Genomic DNA, 7,029 nt, shown 5'->3' with positions numbered 1-7,029 from the left:
TACAATCTGTATGAACTAACTCCGAAATACTTTGCTAGAGAATCAACTAGACAGTCAGACTCAATCTAGATAAAAAAATATCTCAAGAAGTTATTATCTCAATCTCTCGATTTGATCTTTACTAAAGCTAAAATCAATAGAGAGTCTTTATCAAAGAGAGATAACTTGGACGGTACCAAATACCAATGTCCAAGGATCAATCAACTACAATCAACAACCAAAAGTTGGATTAGAGAAGTTGATGATCACGAGCGCACAACCTGTATTATTTCTATTATATAAAATATAATGCGGAAAAGAAATAACACAGACACCAGAAGTTTTGTTAATGAGGAAACCGTAAATGCAGAAAAAACCCGTGACCTAGTCCAGATTGAATACACACTGTATTAAGCCGCTACAGACACTAGCCTACTCCAAGCTAACTTCGGACTGATCTATAGTTGAACCCCTACCAATCTCCCACTGATACAAGGTACATTTGTACTCCTACGCCTCTGATCCTAGCAGGATACTGCGCACTTGATTCCCTTTGCTGATCTCACCCACAACAAAGAGTTGCTGCAACCCAAAATCACAGACTTGATAACAAACGAATCTGTCTCACACAGAAAAGTCTATCGAAAGGATAAATTTGTCTCCCACAGATAAACCCTAGGTTTTGTTCCGTCTTTAGATATAAAATCAAGGTAACAGGAACCAATTGATAATCCAGACTTATATTCCCGAAGAACAGCCTAGATTAATCAATCACCTCTCTACAATCTTTCCTGACTACACAAGCGGATTGTCAAGGAATCACAAACAGTGAGACGAAGATGTTTGTGACTTTTTTTATCTTTCCTATCGGAGAACTCTCACGATCTCAAGCCAATCAATCGATTGTACTCGTACGATAGAAGATGCAAGATCAGATCACACAACTACGATAAAAGTAGTATCGGTCTGGCTTCACAATCCCAATGAAGTCTTTAAGTCGTTAACTCGAGTTTAGAGAAGAAACTCAAGAGTTAATGGAGATCGACTCTAGCGAGAGCACTAGTAGCACACGGACGTGTGGGGATTAGGTTTGCTCTATGCTAGAAGTCTCCTTTATATAGCCTTCAAATCAGGGTTTTGCCTTAGGTACAAAGCAAACTCTATTTACCGTTAGATGAAAACCTGATTTAGCTTCAAGCCAATATCTCTCAACCGTTAGATCAAAAGACATAGCTTGTCACACATATACTTGGGTACACGTTTACTGGGTTTGAGAAAACCATGCACAAACAAGTACACGTATGTTGATTCAACATGATAACCCAAAAGGTCAACCATATTAGAATCTCATATTAATCATGTTCTTCTTCACCATAACAAGTTCAATTGACTCAAATGAACTAGTTAAGAGTTGTACAATTGCTATGAGATCTTATGTAACTACACAAGACACAATTGAAACAAAGACGATTCGATTCGATTAGAATCGGCTCATGAACATTATAGCCACGGTTTGCATAAAACATTCCTTAATAAGTAATGTTTCATGTTCATAGCACATCTTTAGATCATAACCTCTTAAGCTCATAAACAAGTTCGCGGAATTAAGTTAATCGGTTGAGTTTTCCAAACTCAGCAGAAAATCTCGGGAAGAGAAGTTCCGCCAGTTCGCAGACTGGGTTTGCGGACTGAGTTTGCGGCCTAAACACGCAAACGATTTAAAGAAAAATCCAGCAGAAATTCTCGGGATGAAAACTTCCGTTAGTTCGCGGACTTGGGCAAGCCAATTCCACAATCCTACCGATTTCTCTTGATCAACAAAGTTCGAAAACTTCGGTTCAAGGAATACATGGTTATATAATCTAAACTTTCATTTCAATCATTGAAACATTCTCAGAGGGCGATATTCAGTCGTGAAGAACAACAGACCTTTCTCGTCAGAGCAATTTCCAAAGTGATTGAAACTTTCATGACTTTCGTCACTAGGTGAAGATAAACCTGATCAAAGCGAAACGCTTTACCAACACATGATTTCGAATAAAAGATAAGCAATGAATACTCAGCTCGAAATATCAAGTGTATATGATCTAGTCTATATAGCATACAACTTTTGTATCATAAGAAGTAGGAGAAGAATATATAGATTTTCGATTGATAGATAAGTTCAAGTCTTCACATACCTTTTAGTTGATGAAGTTCCACGGTTCCTTGGTGTAGATCTTCGTCGTTGTCGTTGAATCGCCGTGAAGTCCTTGAGCTCAACTACACTTTTGCTATCCTAGTCCGAGACTTAGATAATAGGCTAGAAATCAAGACTTTATACTTTTGATCACTAACATTGACAAACATGCTTGATATAGCAACACATGCGAGGTTGACCGAGCTATGCTCTAACAATCTCCCCCTTTGTTAATTTTAGTGACAAAACTATTAATACATATGGAATACAAAAAAGATAAACTTTAGTGACTCCTATTCCATAGTCCAATCTTCAACATTCCTTGAAATCTTCGTCCTTCCAAGTACTCCAATGATCCCAAAGGTTGTAAGTTTAGTATCACCATCGTTGAAGATCCGTAGCTATAACAATGAGAGAAATAGAGATTCTCGATCATTATTATATAATGTCACAGTATTATTATGAACATCAAAGTCCAATTGCATCACGAATTTAAAAATAATACTATGGTGATATGTATCACTCCCCCTTAGTCAATACTCCATCTCGATCATGGAAACCACTCCCCCTTACACAATGATCCGAAAACCATATGTATTTGTAGTGTGACCTACAATATTTCTCCCCATTTTTGTCAATAAAATTGGCAAAGGTACAAAAACGGGTTCATAATGAAATTTCCACAAGAGACATTTCATGACCAAAAGAAAGATAACATATCATCTTAACTTAGATGCAATCTTGTAGCCGAAGCTAACAACATTCATCAAGGAGTTTTAAGACGCAAGATAACCCCTATAAAATTCCACAGCCGCACTCCCCACAAGATATTACCATTAATCACAAGTTAAAAAGAACTCTCCCACATTTGATGTCATTCCCAAAGGAACAACAAGAGCGACCTTAATTTCGAAAGAAAAGAAGGATTTTTATTTGGACACCAAAAACCATGCGAATGATTTTTTATATCCAAAACTCAATCAAAATACTCACAAGTAAACCCATGAATATTCTAATTGGAATACGCAATTAAATCAAAACCACACAAGTGATCAATTTAATTGAAAGTGCTCAACATAAGTAAAATCACGGAGCAACAGGCTACGACTAAGTTAATCATATGGAGGTGACTAACTTAACCGTTCAAGTACTCAACATAAGGAAAACCTTACGGAATACGTGACTACATTAACCAATAAAACATGATAGTGTAACCTTTCATATACTCAACACAAGAACTTGTGGAATATATGAAAACTCAATTAGATTAATTTCAAGAGAACCTATAATTAATCTAATCGAAATACAAACAAATAACCAAACTAATCACCGAGGTAATCAATTTAATTATTTTGGGCTCAACATAAGAGATTATGGAACCCCGACTAAGATTATCATGGAACATGACCATATTAACCGCACATGTACTCAACATAAGAAAGAAAACTTTTGGAGTACAAAACTAAATAACCAAGGATGATTAATTTAGTTCATAATGCTCAACATATAGCATCTTACGGAACAACCAACAAAGCCAAGGTTAATCGACTTAGTTGTAAGGTGCTCAACATAAGACACATAATGGAGCCTTCACGGTAAAACATAATAAATTGAATCAATGAATATCTATACATTGGATAAACATACACGGATCTATCTATCTTTGCATCATTATATGCATAACAACATAATAGACTTTATCCTTGTCACACAAAATATTTAATCCTATTTTCCATTAAATACATGATTGCATAGGCATAACTTTTGTATATATCAAAAGTCCATTCGTTCTTTCATCAATACGAATACCGATTCATGAGCGACTTTACTTTTGACCGCAATATGGGACCTTCAAGTTCACGAACGCAAACAATACATATCTAGGACTGTCAATGGATAACCGAATATTCGATATCCGTCCGAGTTCGTTCGAATCGTTAGGATATTATCCGAGATTTCGGATAACGGATAACGGATTCGGATACCTTATTGGATATTTTTACTTTAATGAAACGGATACGGTAAAGGCATTATCCTATAGGATAATATCCGTTATCCGTTAAAGAATGCATATGCAATTTTCTTTTTATTTTATTGAGTAATATATTTAGTTGTTAACGTGGTAATATACGAAGACTTAGAAATAAAAAATATTACAAAAGAAAAAAAACACAAATAGATTTGTTGGTTGTGAGAAAAGCGGAGGATTTTCCAATTCTGATAGAGAAGATTTGAGTTTTGTTTAAATATAATTTAATATAATAATTTTAAAGTCAAATTTTTTACGTTTGATGAAGGTATTTGATTTTATTTAGTTGAATTCCTTAGAGTTTCTTTGTTTTTTTTACAATTTATCAAATGTACAGAAAGACTAGAAAATAACTTAAATTATTTTTATTATAATGAATTACTATCGGATATTAACGGATATTATCGGATATCCGACATTGTTATCGGCACGGATACGGATAATTTTTTTAAATATCCGTCGGATATTATCGGATATCGGATATCCGGTAATCTTATCGGTAACGGATATGGTAAAGGACATATCCGTTTCGATAGCTACCGTTGACAGCCCTACATATCCCATAAAAATATTGCAATATAACAAACCAAGAAAATACTGCAATAATCATCATCCTCCAAATATTTTTAGAATTTAATACCAATAAACCTAAAAAATAACATAAGAAGATGAAACAAATAATAGCTATGTGTAGTCACAATCATTGCTATTCAAAACACTAGTTATTCTTCCATCTAATCCAAAAAGAAGACATACTAGGTATTGTAGATCTTTCTCAGGGAATCTACAGAAAACTCCTTCTTGTTATTGAAGAAATCATTGATTATGGGATCATTCAATTCCTCTAAATCTTCAAAAACATCAGTTAACTCACTAAGTTCCCTTTTTAGATCACACAAGGTATTTATGGTTAGAGAAAACCTTTGTTCATAGTGATTTATTTCTTCCACAGAGGAAATGATTCGAGATTTTAAATCATTTCGCTTAATGATGAAATCTTTCACCATTTCTCTAAAATGATTAACAGCACAACAAACAGAAAAGGGACAGTTAGAGGAAGAACCTTTTCTCTTGATTGTAGACTTCTTCTTTATCATCCATGAGGAAGTGATTCCTTTTCACAGGTGTACGTTGACTTCTTCTACTGCAATACTTTTAGAAGAACTTATAGTTACAGGAGCCATGAAAACGTAAGAGAAAAAAGAAGAAGATAAGAGGATTTATAAGTGTCAAACCCTAATCTTTGAAACAGTTTAAGGATCCACAATCAATAACGTTAGCAGAATATCTTCTTTACAAATATAGATACATACTTGAGCCACAAGATGCATAGCCTCAACTTCTCAAGCTAAGGATGATGATGCAGGCGTCTCCGAGCTTAATCAGAGACAAGGTGAGCCAGATGCCCCCCTTGCATGTCACGGCTTGTTGTATGAACATATTTCCTCCTTCTGTTTCTGGAAACATTGGTTTTGCACGAGCTTTGATTATCCAGATTCAACTTTTGCATGTTCTCTTGTATTTTAGAAATTATTTTGTTCCTCTGCTTGAACCTCCAACACAAGTTTTGAACATGATTTGCATTTCCACAAGACGAACAAGCTGGTGATCCCTTGTCTTGTTGGAGTTCCTTCTGTTGATCACAACTTCCAGCCTTTGTCTTTCCACGAAACTTAGGAACAGAGTTGACGATACATGTAGTCTTGATTTTAAATCCTAAACCATTAGTGTTTCCAAAGGATTTCTGACCAAATAACATTGCTGAGATTTTATCATAACTTCCAGACAATCGTTGAAGATCATCTTTGAGAGTATTAATGTCTTTTTCCTTTAGAAAAACGGTTCTGGTGAGTCGATCATTAAGACAATCTATCTCAAGATCTTTCACTTGGATCAGTGGTTCTAGTTTCTTCAATGAAGGTCTTAATTGAAGATTTTCTTGAAGGACCTCTTTATTCAAGAATTCAAAAATCTCTGTGTCAGACTCAATCTCTGAATCAGACCTTGAGTATGTGGATGTCTCTGCCGTAAGAGCTGTGATTTTATGACTTCCAATAGACGCATTTAAAGCGTTGACACATAGAGATTTTTCTTCCGTAGAATCATTAGCAGCAGTTGACAGGAGATGTTTGTCAGAACTAATACTCCCTTTTACAAAGTCCTTGATCCTTTATGTTATCCATGGTTTATTAAACCGATTACCAATAGAACATCACTCATCAGCCCATGAAAAGTTTGAGGATTTACTTGTTTCGGAAACAGCATTGAATGCAACGGTACAAACAGAACCTGGATCATGAACTAACACTTTTCCAAAATAGGTATTCATGGAAAAAGTGTTCCGGTTGTTTTTAACTCCTGGTGAAGCGTCGACTGAGACATAAAGGTCCATATAGTCAGATCGCCACAAACACAGACTGATGAGGTCTTTAACGTGTTTGCCTGCTGTGATACCAATTGAAAAAGTGAGGGTCTTACAACACCACCCAATATTTATCTTAGAAATTTGTATGGACTAACTCCGAAATACTTTGTTAGAGAATCAACTAGACAGTCAGACTCAATCTAGATAAAAAAGTATCTCAAGAAGTTATTATCTCAATCTCTCAATTTGATCTTTACTCAAGCTAAAATCAATAGCGAGTCTTTATCAAAGAGAGATAACTTGCATGGTACCAAAGACCAATGTCCAAGAATCAATCAACTACAATCAACAACCAAAAGTTGGATTAGAGAAGTTGATGATCACGAACGCACAACCTATATTAATTCAATTATATAACAAATATAATGCGGAAAAGAAATAACACCGACACCATAAGTTTTGTTAACGAGGAAACCG

Source organism: Papaver somniferum, chromosome 1, assembly GCF_003573695.1.
Source record: "Papaver somniferum cultivar HN1 chromosome 1, ASM357369v1, whole genome shotgun sequence".
Taxonomy (NCBI): domain Eukaryota; kingdom Viridiplantae; phylum Streptophyta; class Magnoliopsida; order Ranunculales; family Papaveraceae; genus Papaver; species Papaver somniferum.
This window is presented reverse-complemented; position numbering follows the sequence as displayed.